Source organism: Periplaneta americana, chromosome 8, assembly GCF_040183065.1.
Source record: "Periplaneta americana isolate PAMFEO1 chromosome 8, P.americana_PAMFEO1_priV1, whole genome shotgun sequence".
NCBI lineage: Eukaryota > Metazoa > Arthropoda > Insecta > Blattodea > Blattidae > Periplaneta > Periplaneta americana.
The window spans coordinates 181,224,369-181,242,746 of NC_091124.1; the positions used below are offsets into that span (position 1 = coordinate 181,224,369).

Here is an 18,378-nt window from a genome sequence, read left to right on the forward strand (position 1 = left end):
GTTGAAGAATAAACCATGTACATCAACGAGTTCCACTTCTTTTACGCACACGTCCAGTATAACATCAACTGAACCACCAACCACTAAAACATTCAAATTTGAAAATTTTACTTTCAAAAATGTTCCTTTTAAAATTATTCATGTTTATTTTTATTTCATCATCGTTAATTAAAACTTGTCTTGTTTATTTCATAATCTCTAATTAAAACTTTTCTAACAGTTGTTTATATTATTTAGGTTATATTATAGCTTCTGCTGTATGATATTATGGATAGTCACGTATCAGAGATTGTTTAATATTAACATTTAAATTGAAAAATCATCTGTCAAGTAACGTTGATTACTGGGATCCGGATAATTGAAGTGGAATGCAACTGTTTTAATAAAGATGAAACTGAATCAACAAAGCCTTCTTGACCAGTAACCTTCCACAGAGTTCAATGAAGATTCCATAGTTGGCACAACTGATAACAAGAAAACAACTTATCATAACACACTACTGCCATCTAGGTAATGTTGAAAAGGTATAATAATACATTTGAAGACAGTTGTATTTTCGTAAGTCAATTAATATTTTATTGTATTGGAGTACTTCGTTACTTCTAATCTTTATTTACTTTCTTCTAATCGTGTAATAGTCAAATAAATCCCACTAGTAAGATTAGTGTTGATAATTTGAAGGACGAAAGAAACCCCGAATACTTGAATTCAGTTTATGTTGATAAAGTAGTTCGACGAATATGGTCACTATCTCGTCCACAGTCATATTTTTAACTGCACAGGCACTGTATACATCGACAGAAATTATCTTTATATTAAAGAGTGGTATAATACGTCTCAAAAACAAGAAATTCAATTTAGTAGCAGTAGCAGCAGCAGCACTAGTAATTGCTGAGAACTGCTGATATATATACACATACAAAGAAATAAATACAGTATAAAAGTAACTTATTAACATAAGACGTGCGGAGTACACAATTATTGTCAGTGGTGCTCTATGAATTTGTATAGAACGTCTGATTTCAGTATGCATTATGTTTACAATACGAAAATCAAAGCAACATACTTAAAGAAAAATTTAGACATTACTCTCGTCTTAATTAAAATTTTTGGCTGGCGTTAGAGAATTCCTAAATTGGCCTATAATATTAGGAACAACATGGTTCGTTTTCGACTATCGCTATTTTTCAAATTTAGAGTTATTTGAATGTTTATAATAATGATTATTATGATGATGGTAATAAAAATAATAATAATAATAATAATAATGTCGAAGTAATTTATATAATTATGTTCCTTGTACATGACTTTCTAAGTAACTCGTCGAACAGCAGAATCGCCACAGAATACGAAGTTATAATTTATATTGTTTTTTATTTCACAAAAGGGAGAGGACTTCATAACTTATGAGTATTTCTGATATTGTTTTCTTTTCATTCTTTCTTTTGTTTTCAAATCCGCTCCTTCTTCAACATTAATGCTGAAACTAGAAAAGGAATAACTTGAAAAAAGAATCACGAACAAGTTTGCTTTTAATATTTTACGTAAGTTTATTTTCGGAGCATTTGATGTGACTCCTCCCTTAAACGAAAAATAACAAGTAAACTTAGAAGAAAATGGATTTGCATCTCAATTCTCCTGCAATAATAATGAACCGGTTCCTCTATGAAGCCAGAATTAGACCACAGTCCTAAAACTTGCGACAGTGCAAGCAGTTGATGCCTAAAAGATTGCGATCAGTTCGTTATGAGTTCCTAGAAAGCTCGACTACTTAGCCGGATGGCAACTCTTCACTGTTACATTTCTCTATCTAAAAATCTTCTTTTACGAGGCACATCCAGAAAGTAAGTGTCCCGGCGTTTTCCCCTTGAAAGTAAACGTAATTATCCGTGTCAATTGCGCATGAGTAACAGATCTATGACGTATCAATCATATGCCAGCCGGACAGGTCCCGCCTGGTGCCAGTAGCGTGGCAGCAGTGGTCAGAAATGGAAGCTCTTATTCCTTCTCCCGCCGCCTGCGAGGTTCGGTCGGTGATAAAATTTCTTTAATGCACAAAGCATGATCTGAATGAAATATTTAATAAATCTAGGAAAGACTGGCAACACTATGTAGATAGAATGATACAGAGTAGATTTCATAAGATGACCTTGAAGCCACCGGCGTGGCTCAGTCGGTTAAGGCGCTTGCCTGCCGGTCTGAAGTTGCGCTCGGGCGCGGGTTCGATCCCCGCTTGGGCTGATTACCTGGTTGGGTTTTTTCCGAGGTTTTCCCCAACCGTAAGGTGAATGCCAGGTAATCTATGGCAAATCCTCGGCCTCATCTCGCTATCACCAATCTCATCGACGCTAAATAACCTAGTAGTTGATACATCGTCGTTAAATAACCAATTAAAAAAAAAAGATGACCTTGAAATATCAACCTAGATGGAAAAGAAGTACGAGGAGAACTAGGAAGAGATGGTCTGAACAAATAGGAGCTGGAACGGATTGAAACTCCAAACCATGAAGAAGAAGAACAAGAAGAAGAAGATCATTGTCATCATCATTCATACCATATCCCGAGTTATGTTCGCGGTTTGTTGTACTTATATTAGAGCGAGGCCGTTAGGCTATAAATATTATTCATAGAACTGGAGTGGTTAGCACAATAATATCCAGTTTCTGAAAACACAGTTACCTGTACATACAGAGTTATCTATGATTTAACGTGCTTATATATTTAAAATAAGTTTCGGAAATAACAGTTATCCTTAGGGCTAGGATTTTGGTGACCTATAAATCATGAAGAAATATCCCAAAAACAATGCATTTATGACCTAAAAATATTAAAAAATGCCCTTAAAATGCCCTAAAAATTAGTCTTACATAATTGGCTTAGTAGGAAAAGAGGTTTTGTACTACTTAATATTTAGACTAATTATTAAATTAAATTTTACATAATTTTTTCTAAGTAGTACACTTTAATTATTTTACCTGATGTAGTTTCCATTTATGATCGTTCACCTCTGCGTCGGCATGTGGACGTGAGGTCAGCAGTTAGCTGGTCGATCTTGGCCCTTCATGGGCTGTACTTTACTTTTAGTTTCCATGTAGTTTACCACAAGGCCACTCTTATCAGGAATTAGCAGGTATAGAGGAGTCTATATTGAAGGGGTGGTTGGACTGATCCATTACGTGGGGTGTACTACGTTAAAATGGCAATATTTGTGTAGAAAAACGATTAAAATATAATACAAAATAATGCGTATTAATGGACAAAATATGTAAATGAAATATCAAAAGAAATAAACATTATTTTACATTAATAATGGGGATTTATGGCCAAAATTAAATGAAAATGCCTAAAAAATGGCCGAATAAAACAAAGATGCTCTTATTAGTTGAAACAGACAAAAATGCAAAAAAAAATGCCCTAAAAATATGTCTTAAAACACTCAGTTTATCACATAACATATAAATACTAAAGCAGCTATGTTTCTGGCTTACTAGAAAAAAGATGCAATTTCATCAGAATCCTAGCCCTAGTTGTCGTCATCTTTACAGTTATCTGTGCTTCGGCCTGTAGTTACCTGGCTGTTAGTACTGATTCGAACAAGTACCGACATGCAGTGCTACTGCATTACTGTTTTGTAAACTATAATAACCGATATTAAATAATAATATAGATCACAATAAATTGATTTATTATATTATCTGTATAATTTAAAAAAATGTGACGTTCTATTTACTTAACTTACGGTAAATGTTTTACTTTCTATAACATATTAGGATAATAAATAATGTGTGTTTGTAAACACAATTTTGAACATCTCAAGTTTAATTTTCGTCATCAACTAAACATTCTATATCGTCAGTCGAGGAATATTTTATTCTTGGATTTTTTACCAATGCCAATGGTATTTCGGACTCTGAAAAGTCGATTTGAATACCGGTACATGAAAGCATTCATATGGGGAATGTAATAGTAATATGCGTTACAAGAGCGGTATGTTGAAGTTTTCATGTTCGAGGAAAAGTTTGAAGAAGCGAAACGTAGTTGACCTTTTTTAATTTCCGAGAACTGAAAGAAAACATACCGCTCGTGTATCGTACATTATTTTGTGCGAAGATTGTTTATTACATACCTGAAAGAGGAATTTCTAATTAGTTGCAATGAAATCTCCATCTTGGTTTCTGTTCAATGACTGCAAATTTGCAAAACAAAATATCTATCTTCAACATTGTTGCTTTAAAATGTTTTCTGTGTTTACTATACTCCAGCAGGCCGTGATATACGTCTGTCTTTTTTTCGCCCGGTCTATAAATGCAAACTTAAACGGTAAGGATATGTAATGATTTAGAGTTTACTTAATTTTTGCAAATATTTAAAAACAATAATTAACAGTGCAATTTAGCTGAAACTGCAGAGGTAAGTTTCCAATTTATAATTATTACTATATTGAACGTCTCTAAAAAAAATATGTTAAAAGCTTAAAGGAGTAAAATCAATATGTCACTTAAGCGGTAAGAAGAGGGAAATTGTTGTGTGTGTTAGGTTGGGAATACTGAATGTGGAATTTTAGACTTTCCGCGGATTGGTTTTGTGCGGAAACCAAGCAAATACGCACGATCTCGCACAAAATATTTTGACATGTTTATCAGTATGGCTGCCATAGCCACACAGCTGAATATGGTTGCAGTTTTGAAGCAGAAGTTACATCTAGCCCTCTCTTCACTAGTATTATTTACCTCGATGATCACGACAAATACCAACAATTACTGAATAAACCTGCTTTGCAGGGAACTACTACCTGGAAGCCAGATTTGTATACCAACAATTACTGCTTATTTAATCATATTACGGTTGAGGTGAAGTGTACATGTACACTATTTTTTATCAAACGGTTCTTTAATTAAAAACCCTTGCACCTACTTGTACAGAACTCACTGTGTACCTATCAACCATATTACTACTGAAAGTCCACCTGGTTGGCAAGTTGGTATAGCGCTGGCCTTCTATGCCCAAGGTTGCGGGTTCGATTACGGGCCAGGTCGATGGCATTTAAGTGTACTTAAATTCGACAGGGTCATGTCAGTAGATTTACTGGCATGTAAAAGAACTCCTGCGGGACAAAATTCCGGCACATCCGGCGACGCTGATATAACCTCTGCAGTTGCGACAGTCTTTAAGGGGAGAGGATAGTATTTTTTTTAAACTCTTTTCCTATTTGGTGTAAAATATTTTTTTTTATGTAGAGAGCTCATAACTTTGGCACCTCAACCAAATAAAAATATTTTGAAAAAAAAAAATTATTTGGGGGCCCAAATTTGAAAAATATATACCCAATGCAGGATTGTACTAAAACCGATATATCTAAACCGCTTTTAAAGATAGATTCAAACAGTTTTTTGCAATGTATATGCAAAAGCATGTTCTACAAACTGTCTGTAACAGAATTTTGATATTAGTCCCTAAGTTTGTAAAATAAACAATTAAAATTTAATAACAATTTTCTGATTTCCTTTCATGCAAACAAACTGACGTATTTTTTAAATGAAATCAATTAACAAAATTCTGTTACAGGGAAAGGTTTTCTAATAGTCTAAAGAATGTGTGTTCTAAATTTCATGCATGAATCTTTAATAGTTCAGAAATTATATCCATTTTTGTCTGGCAATGTAGCAAAAAAAATGAAATTACTGGAAATCGATAAACGCGGGCGAGTGATTTAAAAATCCATAGCGCAGGAAGTTTAAAAATGACGTCTCAACACCCAATAAGGGCACAAATACCCACAAAATGTTATGCTATGCATTCCACTCATCACAGGGTATTTTAAAGAACTTTTTTTGTTTTGAAAATTTACTCATTTTTCACAAAAAATACCATCTTCTCCCCTTAAGCAAATCATAACATTTAACTACTGAAAACTTGTGCAAACAAAAGTAACTATAAATAACTAAAAATCACTAACAAAATATTAGTGGAGACATCTATAGACGACAATAGATGCTGAACTTGAAGTTACCCCATCTGTTACTTACAAGCGCAGATAAATCTACATTCAATTTTCCGGAAACTCATGAAAGTTATCAGTGCAGTTAAATTTATAAGAGCAGTTAAGTAACTGAAAATTAACTGAGGTGCATCAGAAACCGGGCATAAGTCTCAGGCTGCAGTGTAAGACTTCGGGTGCCTCCTCTGTAAAAAGAACGTGAAAAGGCTGGGGGGGAATGGATGAACATATTCGATCTCCTTAATTAACCACTTCCCTGATTAACCCGAGTTAACTCGGGTTGCTAACTTGTGTCAAAATTTATTAACCCGAGTTAACTCGTCTGAGTCCCATTTTCGCTGCTAAGGATCATTATCCCAAATATATATGTTTCCATCCTTCCATTAAACTTTTCCTCACTAAATGGCTACAGAAGTTAGTGATATTGCTATATCTGATGGTGTGTTTTGTACTTCTTCCTTGCGAGTGGGATTCTATGCTCATATAGCATTTACACACAGTAGTGAGAAAATGCTAGTTAGTTTTGGCGGTTTCTGTTTGTGTTTAGTGTTTTGTTGTGCTGTTTTGTGTAAAAATGGATCAAGCTAGTGATTCCGAAACTTTTGATCAGGAATATATTCCTGTAGAAGTTTAGGAAATGAAACATCGGTATCAGAAGACGAAGTTATAGACCAACAAACAAATTCAAATCAGTTGATGTCGCGTCTTTTCGACAGTGGTTTGAATAGAAGACATCTGGCACCATTTCTTCTGCACCTCCGAGGTCCCCATTCCCTGAAATTTTAACATTGTTTCTGATAACGATAATTCTCAATTTTTTAAATTATTCTTTGATAATGACCTCATCAACGTTATATTCGAGGAGATGATTCGGCATGCTAATAAGTGTTCACAGGATGCTGAAAATAATTCGATCAAATTCGACACAAGAGCAGATGCTACTATCCGGAATGCAATGTGCCACTGTGCGTAATACCCTGCTTTCGAGTCTATCACGCGACAAGCAACATTTATCGCCTTGATAACAGCACTGGCATTGTATCTCATAAATTAATCCATAAAAAAACATAAGTTGGTAAATAGTTCAGGAGAAAATCCAAGTGGGACAACTACCAGAGCTGGAATCAAGGTGCACGAGATAACTCGGGATAATAATTCAGGTATGAATGTATGTCTATTTCATAGTGATTTTAGGTATGTATGTGATGTACAGTGATTCTAAAATATTAAATGACCTCTGTACAAAAATAAAAAAAATATGAACTTTTTTCACAAAACTGGTAAAATATATAGTAAGGGAAGATGTTAAAAACCGCTTATTGTCCTGGTAATAGCCGTTCGGAGACCTCATATAATGCATGAATGCATTCATACAAATACACATGAGCTACATAAACATACGTTAACTCATTCGCTTTATGCTTGTATTATTTTTTTCGCTATTTCCGGAGTGCTCTGATCACATGCGATACTTCGTCAACAGTGTATATCAGAGAATAATACTGACCGGTAATAACTGGTAAAAGACTACATGGAAGTAGGCCCACATTTTACTGGGATTTGCTGATAAGAAGTCGTTTAATATTTAACTTTCCATCAATATAATAATTGCAAAAGCCTTACAGATTAAACTTTTTATTTGAAATTAAAATCAACGCTCATCCGTAATTAGCGTCTGAGAGTTAGAATAAATTGATTTCGGCAGGCATCGCTTCATAACTTTATTAATACAAACTATAATATTAAAACTCTCACTTCATTACGAGATATTTAAAATTGCGTGCACAGATATTTCAGTCATGAGAAAAATGTTTAATAGCTCTACAACTATTTCCAGAGTAAAATTCCGACGATTTATTCATTATTTTCCCGAGAGAACAGAAATGCAGTAACTTAAAGTTTTAATTAAACAACTCGAATATCCTATAAGCTACATTTAGTATAAAAGTTTGATTTAATTTCGTTTTAATTTCAAGCTAATTCATATACTTTCAATGATTAACTTTAAATGTATTTTATTTTTCATTTAAACATTTTTTGCTGCAGTAAATTAAGCGTGCAACTACTATCAGCGAATTATGAACGTTATAATACAAATATACAGGATGTACCCTAACATTTTGTCTCGCTTACGGAAAACGCGCTGATTCGAATTCTCATGGGGAAGAATTTTCTCATGAAATTCCTGCCAGTGTATGGGACCGGTGTCCAACCAGACTCGTGGCGCATTTGGGGAAATACGATAGACAGCGAAATCCGGTTTCGAAAACCGGCTATAACGGCTGGGGGGAATCATCGTGCTGACTACAAGATAACACGTGTCTACATTAATTAATTCTGACACCTGACTTGCGCCTTATCATACAGTTTATTACGATTACAGTATTGGATATCGACCATATATTGCCATATTGGATGAACAGCATCATCGTCAAATTAAATATACATTACTATCAACATTAAACAACCCAACTTATAATATATTGGCATTTATAAGACAACCATATTAATTTGAAAAAGATTCAAGACAAATTACGAGACACAAACCATGATACACACGTTCTGAATGGTTGAAATATGTGCATTATTTGGAAACACAAATATGAATATAATAAATGTAATTAAATACTGTAATTTGCAACTCTTCACACTCATAACACATAATTACCTTAGTTTTAAATTTTATTATTTTTATTCCTTTTTAAATCATGTTACTTCATTATTCCAGGTGTGAAGACTTGCAAACATACATATTTTGCAACTTACACGTGTATTTTAATTAATTGACAATAAGGGCAGTCATACAAGAATGTCAATGCGTATCATAACCATGTTGGTTTTTAGTATGTTTTATTTTGCATGCCACTAAATATGTTTTGTATTTGTAGAGATTATGTAGAGATTATTAATATTGCTGAAATGTACGTCGTATCTGATGATGTTGGCGTAGTCCAACGAAAACGTTCATACGTCATTTAAACATGTAATGCAAAGGTTTTAACACCTTAAACATATGCTGTGAAGTAAGTGACTGAAATAAATATTTTTAATATACAATACAGACTTCTCTGAAAACTATAAAAATGAATTGCAAAATATCTGTCATATGTTAATTCGGCTAAAAATGGGACTTATCCATAGCTGTGACCCAAAATGTCACACAACCATAATATTTTTCGCTCCCAAGCTAAGCCTGTAATGGTTTGATTTCTTTTCTTTGCACCAAATTTACTTCCTAAAACCATCTATACAGATTATACTACTTGCCAAGAAACTAGAGCGCCTCATGTCTTCGTCTTCGTCGTCGTCTTCTTCTTCTTTTTCTTCTTCTTCTTCCTCACAAGGTGTAGGCCTTCAGACCTGTTCCGAAGCTAACTAAACTGGTCGCTCCATTTCCTCCTTTGTCGTCCAAAACTTCTTTCTGAAGGTTTATAAAGTAGAGTTTGCCGTGGATACCTTGAAGAGGGTATTCGTTGAACATGTTCTTTCCAGCGTTTTTGATACCTCTGTATTTCTTCAATAATGTTTTCTTCCATCAATTGCTCTCTTATTACAGCATTTTTTATTCTATCTCTTCTAGTAATTCCCAACAATGGTCGTAGAAACCTCATTTGGTCTGCTTCCACTCTCGTCTTTTCTCTGGTTCTTTGTGTCCACGTTTCACAAGAGTACATCAACGCTGGTTTTGATATAATATTGTGGGGTCTTTGTTTTATTTCCGTCCTCATGTAAGAGAATAAAAAACATGTTCTACTGGAAATTGTGACCTTTGGATATTTGACATTTTGCACTGTGACTCCTGAATTTGACGAATGATGGCGATGAAGATAGAGAATAATTGTTGATATCACAAATGGGATCGGAGTACTCGAAGACGAATATTATGTTACCTAGATCATGTACTTGATTGATTGATTGATTGGTAGGTAGGTTGGTTGGTTTACAATTGCGACGGTTGCTCTGTGGCGCACGTTGGTTGCGCCATTTGCGACGGTCAGTGCGTGTGTGTTGGTCCACGTGGGCGCCTATCACGATGGTTGCTCTCTCCTTCCTCTGCCGCGTTGCCGACAGAGTAAAGATCGGTTAGCTCAGCTAGGACGCCGATACACGCTGCTGTCCCACGGTGGAGATGATCTCTTTTCAGGGACACTGTGGTTTTGTGGGTGAAGGATTTTATTGTGATTTCTTTGTCGATCACACGAACACAATGAGAAAAACCAAGGAGTAAAATTCCACTAATCTGGTTTATTATGATCACGTCCCTACGTGAGTATGAAAGACGGAATACTGGCTATTGTCTTCTGTGTAATCTCGGCAACGTTTTTTTTTTTATCTAACGCCTGTTTAAATCACCACTACTATTTCCCGAGTAAGTCACAAACTCGAAAACACGAAGTCTCCACTTTACCACCTCGATCGGCTCGACGGCCGCAAATTGTATGAGAGAGACCGGTCGGCTCAATGGCCGGGAATTGAATGAGAGCGTGTCTTGGTTCACCACACGTTTAAATATCTGCTGTGGTGACGCGCTCTGATGACGCTACCTTTTGTTTAGGCTAGCTAAAGCCATCGCGCGCGTTCCTCGACAAGGAAAACCCACTCTAGAGTTCAACAGCCTTGTGCGCGTCTTCGAGTCTTGAGTGCCCACACACTTATGCTTAATGTACTTATCGCCTGTACGTCTGTGAGAACAAAACACCTATTATACACTTCGCCGCTCAGAAGCGCTTGGGTTCGAATACCTTAAGAAACGCAGGAATCTCTGAGATAAAGCTATACCGTATTTGATACAAAAGAAGTATCTCTTCCTATCACTAGACCACCCGACTACAGCTTCACAATATAGAGTAATTTACAACTATTTTATTTCTCAGTAGTCTGTTTGGTTTTTAATTACAATGATTGATTGACTGGTAGGTAGGTAGGTTGGTTTACAATATCGAGTAATTTACAACTATATTATTTCTCAGCAGTCTGTTTGGTTTTTAATTACAATGATTGATTGATTGATTGGTAGGTAGGTTGGTTGGTTTACAATATCGAGTAATTTACAACTATATTATTTCTCAGCAATCTGTTTGGTTTTTAATTACAGTGATTGATTGATTGGTAGGTAGGTAGGTAGGTTGGTTTACAATATCGAGTAATTTACAACTATATTATTTCTCAGCAATCTGTTTGGTTTTTAATTACAGTGATTGATTGATTGGTAGGTAGGTAGGTTGGTTGGTTTACAATATCGAGTAATTTACAAATATATTATTTCTCAGCAGTCTGTTTGGTTTTTAATTACAATGATTGATTGATTGATTGGTAGGTAGGTTGGTTGGTTTACAATATCGAGTAATTTACAACTATATTATTTCTCAGCAGTCTGTTTGGTTTTTAATTACAGTGATTGATTGATTGGTAGATAGGTAGGTTGGTTTACAATATCGAGTAATTTACAATTATATTATTTCTCAGCAGTCAGTTTGGTTTTTAATTACAATGATTGATTGATTGATTGATTGGTAGGTAGGTTGGTTGGTTTACAATATCGAGTAATTTACAACTATATTATTTTTCAGCAATCTGTTTGGTTTTTAATTACAGTGATTGATTGATTGGTAGGTAGGTTGGTTGGTTTATAATATCGAGTAATTTACAACTATATTATTTCTCAGCAGTCTGTTTGGTTTTTAAGTACAATGCTTGATTGATTGGTAGGTAGGTAGGTTGGTTGGTTTACAATATCGAGTAATTTACAACTATATTATTTCTCAGCAGTCTGTTTGGTTTTTAATTACAATGAGTGATTGATTGGTATTTAGATTGATTTACAATATCGAGTAATTTACAACTATATTATTTCTCAGCAGTCTGTTTGGTTTTTAATTACAATGATTGATTGATTGGTATTTAGATTGATTTACAATATCGAGTAATTTACAACTATATTATTTCTCAGCAGTCTGTTTGGTTTTTAATTACAATGATTGATTGATTGGTTTTATTGGATTATTTTACGACGCTGTATCAACATCTAGGTTATTTAGCGTCTCAATGATATGAAGGTGATAATGCCGGTGAAATGAGTCCGGGTCCAGCACCGAAAGTTACCCAGCATTTGCTCGTAATGGGTTGAGGGAAAACCCCGGAAAAAACCTCAACCAAGTAACTTGGCCCAACCGGGATTCGAACCCGGGCCACCTGGTTTCGCAGCCAGACGCGCTGACCGTTACTCCACAGGTGTGGACTTGATTGATTGGTATTCAGATTAATTTACAATATCGAGTAATTTACAACTATATTATTTCTCAGCAGTCTGTTTGGTTTTTAATTACAATGATTGATTGATTGTTAGGTAGGTAGGTTGGTATAAAATATCGAGTATTTTACAACTATATTATTTCTCAGCAGTCTGTTTGGTTTTTAATTACAATGCTTGATTGATTGTTAGGTAGGTAGGTTGGTTTAAAATATCGAGTAATTTACAACTATATTTTTTCTCAGCAGTCTGTTTGGTTTTTAATTACAATGATTGATTAATTGATTGATTGTTAGGTAGGTAGGTTTACAGTATCGAGTAATTTACAACTATATTTTTTCTCAGCAGTCTGTTTGGTTTTTAATTACAATGATTGATTGATTAATTCATTGATTGCTAGGTAGGTAGGTTGGTTTACAATATCACGTAATTTACAACTATATTATTTCTCAGCAGTCTGTTTGGTTTTTAATTACAATGATTGATTGATTGACTGATTGATTGATTGATTGGTAGGAAGGTTGGTTGGTTTACAATATCGAATAATTTACAACTATATTATTTCTCAGCAGTCTGTTTGGTTTTTAATTACAATGATTGATTGATTGACTGATTGATTGGTAGGTAGGTTTGTTGGTTTACAATATGGAATAATTTACAACTATATTATTTCTCAGCAGTCTGTTTGGTTTTCAATTACAATGATTGATTAATTGATTGATTGTTAGGTAGGTAGGTTGGTTTACAATATCGAATAATTTACAACTATATTATTTCTCAGCATTCTGTTTGGTTTTCAATTACAATGATGGATTGATTGATTGATTGCTAGGTAGGTAGGTTGGTTTGCAATATTGAGTAATTTACAACTATATTATTTCTCAGCATTTTGTTTGGTTTTCAATTACAATGATTGATTGATTGATTGGTAGGTTGGTTTGCAATATTGAGTAATTTACAATTATATTATTTCTCAGCATTCTGTTTGGTTTTCAATCACAATGATTGATTGATTGGTTGATGGCTAGGTAGGAAGGTTGGTTTGCAATATTTAATAATTTACAATTATATTATTTCTCAGCATTCTGTTTGGTTTTCAATTACAATGATTGATTGCTTGGTAGGTAGGTTGGTTTGCAATATTGAGTAATTTACAACTACATTATTTCTCAGCATTCTGTTTGGTTTTCAATTACAATGATTGATTGATTGATTTATTGATTGGTAGGTATTTTTGCATTATAATATCACGTAACATGCATGCAAACGGCTCATCCTCACTCCAATTACATCCTCATTACCCGGTATGTAAGTTCGACTTACCTTTCCGCGCAGCAGGTAAACAATGTTCACAGGATTAATTGACTTCAGCCTACTCATGTCTGCCGTTAGTACGTGCACTTCACTACTGAACACCGCAACGGTCTCGCTCGTACTCTATGTACAGCTACGACGTAGTGAAGCTAGTAAGCTAACTTTCAGAGGGCGTTAGTTGCCGCACACGTAGTTTTACAGATGAATGGCATTGATAGCTATTCGAACAGGTACAACATTATATTTTAAACGCGTTTCCAGTCGGTTTTAGCCGTTCGAGCTGGGGTACTTCCCTTGTAAGAAAATGAGAGGAAGTTTAGACATGTATTACGTAATTTAACGAACTCGTGTCGACGTCAGCGTTCGACTGGAAGTCAGCAGGCAGTAATAGCTTGTTAGCAGGAACAGTCTCGCAGTGGCGTCCACCTTTATTAAGTTATGCAACACTCAACACTGAATTCACGATCAAACAGAATTCCATCAAGCTAAAAAATCATGTAGAGTGGCTACAGACTAAGTTAACAGAAAAGTTTTATTTTTCAGAAAATGGAGGCCTTCACTTCAATTCTCTGTGTCATGAAAATTTAATTTAATGGGCATCAATGTGATAACAGTACATCCAGAATTTCAGTATGAGAGAGGCCTACAAATCTAAGGACACCTTCCCGTACAAGTTTCTTCCATAAAAGTTAATAGTTTCAAGAAAGTATTTCGGATGCCACGGTGGATAGAAATTATAGTTCACCATTGAGAATATGAGGAGTATTTTTGTAATTTGAACTAATGTGATATTTTCTTTGCGTCTTCAAACTCAAGTTCGAACAGCACCATTAATACTATTAAAAATCGGCGGTCTCATGATATGAATTAAATCGTCCACGGTGATTGTGCTTACAACTCAGATGGCCCAAGTTCAAATCCCGGTAGGTACGCCCTGAATTTACATAGATATATAACTTGTCAAGTTGATAGAACCTCTAGCGGGATGAAAGAGCATACAGACATCAAGTTCAATCACTATAACGAAAGAGGTAAGTATCCTTCTGCAAGTCTGATTTCTGGATTATTCTATGAAAAACTAATGCATCTCGTACAAATTAACACCTCAGAATATGCACACATACACACATGCATAAATGAATAAATTCAAGTAAATGGCATACCGGTAAATATATAGTCTACATAAAACAATTAACGGAGAGTAATGAACGAATATGTAGCGTTTGGAGTAATGGTCAGCGTGCCTGTCTGCGAAACTCGCGGGCCTGGGAACGAATCCTGATTAGGACAAGTTACCTGAGAGAGGTTATTCCGGGGCTTTCCCTTAACTCTTCGAGTAAATGTTTAGTCCAGGGATCGAATTAGTCGACATCATCATCATCGTCGTCATTATCGTAATCATCATTATCATTATCGTCGCCATCATCATTTTAATTTTTGCATCAGCACAATGCATAATATGCAGATTCGTGTTGTTATGGTGACTATTACACTCTTACTACGTCATACTACTTTTGACCAATAAAACGGTACGAAAGGACGTAGTTCAACCAATCATGGCTGCTTATCGCACAATTTTATCGCGTCCCTAGCATTTGTTTAATTTTATCGCGTCCCTAGTATTTGTTACATTTTATCGCGTCCCTAGCATTTGTTTCTTTGTTTGCCAACATTTGAAACTGCGCTGGTCTGGACGTCAAAAAAAAAAGAAATATATATATATATATATATATATATATATATATATATATATATATAATTACAAACCACTCCAGTCGATGCACAGCAGTTTCAAATATGACTCGCATTGGCATTCAAGAACAAGAATTAATAAAAATCACTGATCATACCTCTGCATCTTCTGAAATCCGATTTACAAATAAATGAAGAGCACCATTCGGAAATCCTGAATAAGCAGAATACACCATGTAGGCCTAAATCAACGAGTTCCACTTCTAGTACTTCTAACATCAATTGAACCACCAACCACATTCAAATTTGAAAATTGTACATTCAATAATTATTCCTTTCAAAATGATTCATTCGGAAATTCTGAATAAGTTGAATACACCATGTAGGCCTAAATCAACGAGTTCCACTTCTATTACGCACACGTCCAATATAACATCAATTGAACCACCAACCACATTCAAATTTGAAAATTGTATATTCAATAATTATTCCTTTTAAAATTATTCATGTTTATTTTTTATGTCGTCGTCGTTAATTAAAACTTTTCTAACACTTGTGTATAATAGTTAGGTTATGTTATAGGTTCTGCTATATGATATTATGGATAGTCACGTATCAGAGATTGTTTAATATTAAGATTTATTGAAAATCATCTGTCAAGTGACGTTGATTACTGGGATTCGGATAATTGAAGTGGAATGTTGCATTTTAATAAAAACGAAACTGAATCAACAAAGCCTTCTTGACTAGTAACATTGCCATCGTATATAGATCGAGAACTTCTCGACGAGAGGGCATTGCTCACTACTGCCATCTAGCATGCATCTAGCGTAATATTTGTAATGTTGAGATGGTACAATAATACATTTGAAGACAGTTGTATTTTCGTAAGTCAATTAATATTTTATTGTATTGGAGTACTTCGTTACTTCTAATCTTTGTATACTTTCTTCTAATCGTATAATAGTCAATTAAATCCCACTCGAGTTTTGATTTTCTCTAGATAAATCAAAACGTCTAGTGAGATTACTGTTGATAATTTTCTTAAGAAATTTCATGTGTCAATTTTAGAATTTCGTTTATTTCATTTGAAAAAAGTATCAAATGTTTGCAAAAAGTCGCAATGAAATATCATCTTGTAGTAACCAACCATAACACTATCTTCTCTCCCTATCTTGCTTGGTCGCGAAAATAAATTTACACGTAAACGCATTACTTAAATAGAAAACTCATTCATTATACTTATATTCCGGTACCACCATAAGATGATCATAACCATAATTGCTAGTATTATCACCATCTTCGGCATCGCCGTCATAACCTGCAAGAGTTGGGGCCCTTGGCTGTTACATTCTCAGTCTAGTAAGAATTTTGAACCAAGCTTCCACAGTAAAGGTTCCTGATTATATTGTCGGAACATAGCATTATAATCATACTTGTTCCTACTGCATAACTACAACCACCACCAAAACCACCACCACTCCCCCCCCCACCACATTACCATCTGTGTTCAAGAAGTGGACCGCTGGTCCGTTTCCTTTACACTTCTGTGAGGATTTTGAATCAACACAGGTATTTACAGGCAGGAATGCTCCCTCTATGAAATAGCGCAGGGTTATTGAGACAACACAGAAGAAATTAAAGGCAGAGCGTAACCAAGCCCCTGTAGAAGAGAGATATTCTCCACTTTCGTTCATGGAATCGGTGAAGAACGAATCCGGATTTGTCGATACAACAATCTTTTCTGTGGATAAACAATAGCTTTTCTCGTTACAAGTGCACTACATATGTCTTCAGATCTTTTGGCTTAAGCGATACCATTGTGACTAGAGCTGGGGACGGAGCGAGTAGAACTGTTGAGTTGCTCGGTTCTATCGGTTTATGTGCTTGGCAGCGGAGCACCGAAGTTACTCTGTTAACCGTAGCCGTTACCGGTCAGTGCAAACAGAGTTCACGTGTTTTACTTAATTCTAGCAGACAACAACGTAGGTGCTGTTGTATTTAAATACTTTCTGCTGCAGGACAAATTATTTCCTTATCTCCAAGACGGGCTGAAAGGCCTCTTAGTATTGAAGAGTAGTTCATCCTATTATACGACCTGTCAAGTGGGCCTAATGAACACTGACAGTCTGAACATATTACTGTACATAATAATAATAATAATAATAATAATAATAATAATAATAATAACAATAATAATAATATCATCATCATATTAGAGTGTTTCATTACTATTAAAATATGTTAAAAAAGGAAGTGCATTATATTTTTTTTCTATTTGTGTTTATTGGATTTGAGTTACCTTATCAGTCATCATTTATTGGTATTTATTTCTACGAATTATGTTACCTAATTACTTTAATTTATCAATAATATTACTCTTCACCAAAGAGAACATGATTGTATTGAAGGCTAGTAATGTTACAAAATAAATAAGCAAAATGTTCTTCAGTTTAAGATTCCACGTTTTATTGATTACTTTATCCACTTTCCGTAATAGTAAATAATTCTGTGTGTTATTTTTAAGTGCTTTAGGCAGCGCTTCATGGAAGCTGTTTCTTTCCATCTTCTTTTTTACTTACCTGCAGCGTTTAACGCTTACCTCACATGTTAATTTATTAGCTGTTAGTATTATAAATTATTTTATCAATTTTATTTCGTCTGTCATATATAACAACACTGAAAGTTAAATAGACCTCTCATACAAAATAAATCCGCAAATAGTTGTAATCACGCAAATGAAATTTGCAATAGCCATTTTGCAATGAAGAGAAGCACTTTTTTTCTCGTCAATTGGCAAGCGAAAGCGCTTTACTACAACGATTTTAAAAACCTTGGTTTCACTTTCAAAGCACGTTCTAAAATCGACTCAATCTATCTAAATTTTAAATCTGCCGCCACAAATTTGTACTCGGTTCAACCGAGTAATGACGTCACAGTAACTGCTCCGAACTGAACACACATGATAAGGAGTCCAACATCTTTTGAATTTTTTTGTTGATTCATAATTGTTCAAAATGTTAACGAGACATGCAAAATGATCCAGTCTATGAGACTGTGATGATGATAATGATGGATGACGAATTAAATTACTCATTTAAAACAAATAATTACCTATGATTTG

At 34.7% G+C, this 18,378-nt stretch overlaps 1 protein-coding gene across 1 annotated transcript in view; it reads left to right on the forward strand.

Annotated features, from left to right (window-relative positions):
* The window catches only part of Gycalpha99B (guanylate cyclase 1 soluble subunit alpha 2), a 1,225,856-nt gene that overhangs the window by 101,393 nt on the left and 1,106,085 nt on the right, over positions 1-18,378 (forward strand). The gene's annotated exons all lie outside the window — the stretch shown is intronic.